Genomic DNA, 4,795 nt, shown 5'->3' with positions numbered 1-4,795 from the left:
AAAAAAAAAAAAAAAGAAAGAAATTTTAGGTAAACAACTCCCCACACACACTGCCACAACTGAACACCAAAAACTACAAGGGGGCTCAGTGGTGCAGTCAGTATTCTAGAAGGGAAAGAGAGACAGAGACGGGAGAATCAGACAGGAGCATCTCACACCGAAGCCACACAGCACAAGTATCCTCGGGCAGCTGGCTAAGGCTCCAAACATACACCTGAGCATCCAGCAAAGAAGGCAAGAGAAGCCCAACCATCTCTCTCCCAATAAAAATAGGAAAGGAGGAAAATGGAAGCCAGCCCCTCAGAGACTCCATAACTGTTCTCTTCCTTCACTCACCCAGTCCTACCCAGGGAACACCCTCCACTCCAGGGAGCTGGCTAATTTGATAAACTAATCAAGAGTCACTATCAGGTATTATTTCAAAGGGGCACAAAGGGTGCTTCTTCCTGAACCAACTTGACCTTGCAGTATTAATAGCTCTTAATTGCTCAATCTGCTCATTCTTCCCAAAGGCAATCGTATTTTATCCAGAGCTTCCAGACACTCGAAGGAATACACGTCTATATGAAATTATGTCAGGACTTCTGTGGATGATAGAGGCAAACTGTCTGGGACCAAAGGTATCCCTTGTGCCTTTCAAATCCCATGACAACGGGAATTATGGGATTGCTCTTCTCCTTTCCCCCAAGGCCATCCTGAAATAAAAGTAAGGACTACATTAAAGGAATAAAAGTCACTCGCTTCAAAAGAACCCACCAATGCCTGCTCTGTGCACCAGGGCTAAATAAAAGGCCAGCATCTTCTGAATGACTCAGCAAAACACAGTTGACTCAGTCTGTCAATCAGATCGATTTCACTGGCATAATTTAGCTGCCACAATATGTCGTATCTGTTAAGAAAGAATTGCTGGATCCCAAGAGAATCCATCAGGCATTAATAGTAGGCCTAAGAGTATTTTCTTTCTTCTGGTTATGAAAATTCAAGAACCTGTCCAGTCCACACACAGAATTACTAACCTCCTGTCTTAGTCAGGGTTTCTATTCCTGCACAAACATCATGACCAAGAAGCAAGTTGGGGAGGAAAGGGTTTATTCGGCTTACATTTCCATACTGCTGTTGATCACCAAAGGATGCAGGACTGGAACTCAAGCAGGTCAGAAAGCAGGAGCTGATGCAGAGGCCATGGAGGGATGTTCTTTACTGGCTTGCCTCCACTGGCTTGCTCACTCCACTCTCTTATAGAACCCAAGACTGCCAGCCCAGAGATGGCACCACCCACAAGGGGCCCTCCCCACTTGATCACTAATTGAGAAAATGCCTTACAGCATTGAGGTACTTCCCCACCTGAAGCTCCTTTCTCTGTGATAACTCCAGCTGTGTCAAGTTGACACAAAGCTATCCAGTACACCTCCTCACAGGGACAGAGGCCTTCTTTGTGTTGCTACTGACAGTGAAGAACTCAGCCTATCTGGTCCATCCTCAAAGAAATAGCTAGTCAGTAGTGCAATTTACCATAATCGCCTGCCATTTAATAAGCTTACCATCTCTCGTAGGGGCGAGCTTCTGTTAATATGCAACATATGGAAACTTCCCTTCGCCTCTCAATTGCCTTCCTGCAATTATTATATTGATTTGATGTAGCTGGAGATCCATGTTTAAGGTGGTTTATAGTTTTAATTTGCAATTAAATCAAATGGTGCCTCTTTGCTAAGATGGCTGACACTTGTTTATATTCTACAACAAGTAATGAAGGCAACTTTTATTTACCATCATAAACATGTAGGATGAGGAGCTTGAAATTGTGGGCAATCCATTTCCTGCTTAGTCCTTCAACCTAGTTTTTAAAACAATAAGCCAAGGAGCTATGCTTACCAGGAGGGACAAAGGCAAAGGCAGTTTTCTTTAATCATGTGACCTCCCCAGCAGGTTAGCAACAACCAGGGTGGACCACTTTCCAAAGAGTACCTGGTCAATGCCATCTGGATTTGTTGAGAAAAGAAGAAACAAAAGAAATAGTCTCAAATTTTGGTGGGAATGGATGGGATGGTAGAAAGGGTGGTAATGGGAGGATTCAAGGAAGGGGTGAATATGTTAAAATTTTTGAAAAAAATAAATTTATCAAAAAATTAAAACTATATTCATGCTGAAATTTGTTCAAATACTAACTGGGATATTACAGTGGTAATCTAGTGAGGTCATTGAAAGGTTAATAATGGGACAATTAGCAAGAACAACTGGTGGGCCTTTTTTTTAAAGTCTCCCATTCTGAAGGACTTCTATGCAGCTAACCCCCTCTGCATTTTTTCCTCAGTCTCTGGTGTAGCTGCATTATATCTGCTTTTAGTGCTACGGTCTGTTTCTGCACAGATGTCAGAATTCCTTTTTCCAAGATCAAGCAAGTGATGGTTGACAATCCTGAGTTTTAGCCTCAGGAGTGCATCCTAGCATCCAAACAATGGCAGTGACCATTTGTAATGAGCACTCTGACCTTTGGTCCAAATGCTCCACCTTATCTGAGGTCTCAGAGATTTCTTTAAAAGTTGTCTGACTCTTAAAATACCACAGACCCACAAACTTACTTTATGACAGTCAACAGATACCAGCTGCAGAAAATGATGCCTTGTTTTTTTTTAATGCCTATTTTTAATCATCCTAATGTTTAACAGCTCAGTAAAGGAAGATGATCCCCTGTCACAGTGGAAGGCGGAGAATCCAAAGATAAGATGGCCACAGAAGATAAAGGACGTCCATCCAAGGACAATGATACTAAGAGCTATGAATGAAGATGAAGACTGCTTGTTCAAAAAAAGAGGATTTCAAACATTGAGTAATCTTCAAGGGACTATGGGATGGTACTGAGGTAACCATTGTGCTAAGCACTTTGGTGGAGTAATAGATGTTGGAGCAAGCACACAACATTCAAAGGAATGAAGCATCGTTACCCTTCTGTAAGACGGATGTGTCCTTTCTCTGCCCACTCCAGCAACCAATGTTGTGACTATAAAACATCAAGATCCCTCAACTGTCCCCTTAGAGCAAGATTCTCAAGGGAGCTTTTAATTTACCATTTTCTAAAGTCATAACTCAAATATAGATTTATGTAAGAAAATACAAATACTAAAAAGCCATATCAACCATGTGGGTAGGTACAAGCCACCCCCTCATCCTCTCTCCGGTGTTGATGAAATTCATCCAAGAACAGCTCAGAGGGCTTCTCTGTGCTGGCCTGAGCTGTCCTTAGTACTTCCTTTGTAGCCTGATGGCTTCATCATCCCTGCTCCATTTCCACGTCCATTGCCAGCCCATGATCCTTGCTGATCCATGACAATCTATGCTAGACCAGCCACTTGCCCGCATCAGAGCCAAGCCAGCGTTTGCTGAGAGGTCTATCTGACACCTGTTTTCACACTGCTCCAAGTTCATGTGACAATTTCAGTAGCAGTGGGATTTTACTTACCCAAATCAAGGACTGAAACAACCAGAAGTAAAATTTCTGAAAAGAATGTCCAAAAAATAAGTTGTGGAGAAAGGTAGATACTGTCTCTAGCTGTGGCCATGGCAGGGGAAGGGGAGAAATCTTGAATATTGATTGTCTCCTGTAAGTTCTTTATCCATGACTCCAAGACCTACAAGACAATGCTTGATGGAACTTGCTTTCTCAAACATGTTTTTGCTAGACTCACTTGCCCGAGATAGTGAAGAAGGAACTAGTACTGTGCAAAAAAAAAAAAAAGCAAACACAGAACCAGTCTTGTACAGAAAGAATGCCACTTGAATGATTCTATTCTCCTCTCGAAATAAAATGCCCCTGTAAAGGATGGGGAGATTGAGAAGGAAGGGCTTTGCCAAGGGCTAATCCCGGCTAATGCTCATAAGTAAGACTTAAGAATACTGGGGACTGAGATCAACAGTTAGTTACTAGGTTATTTGGAGCCAGGAAAACCCAGGACAGCATGAGTGTAGCAGCAGCACGAAGGTGTTCTGCTGGCGTAGCCATCCACTCTCTAACTGGAATGGAAACCCAAGCTATTGGGGAAAACACATGCCTGGCGCTAGATAATCTGTCCAGTCACCCTTGACTGAGGAGCTCAGGGCTGCCAGAAGCAAATGCACCACTATTATTTTAATTTACTATTTTCTAAACGAATGACTTAAATGTTGATTTATATAACTACTAAAAACACAAAATAGTCATATCAACTGTATGGGTTTGGCATAGCCACCTCCTTATCCTTTCTTCGATATTGATGAAATTTAGCCAACTTACTGAATTATGCCTTTAGCAGCAGTACCACCTCTCTCTCTCTCTCTCTCTCTCTCTCTCTCTCTCTCTCTCTCTCTCTCACACACACACACACACACACACACACACATACATGCACGCACACACATGCACACATAAGAATATATGCACATATGTATGTATCTAAATATTAGAGCTTAGCTATGCTGTTTTTGTTTATTTTTCAGTGCTGAAGTATAAACCTAATGCTGCCTTCCTACCTTCTGGTTTTGTGAGATGGAGGTGCACTCTGCAGCCTAAGCTTGCCTTATGCTCCACCCTATTGGCTCAACCTCCTGAGTACCAGGATTACAGGCATACATCACCATGCCTGAGTTACACTGATCAATTCTCTTTGTTTTTAATTAATTATCATATTATAATAGCCTTCATTTTGAGCTAGTGACTGCATAGGATAAAAAAATTCGTTTTCAAAGATCTGGCCAGTGAGATTCACTGAGTAGGTATAACACCCTGCTGCAAACCTTGATGACCTGAGTTTGATCACTGGGA

The sequence above is a fragment of the Mus pahari genome, chromosome 1 (assembly GCF_900095145.1).
Source record: "Mus pahari chromosome 1, PAHARI_EIJ_v1.1, whole genome shotgun sequence".
NCBI lineage: Eukaryota > Metazoa > Chordata > Mammalia > Rodentia > Muridae > Mus > Mus pahari.
Note: the sequence above shows the minus strand (reverse complement) of the source record.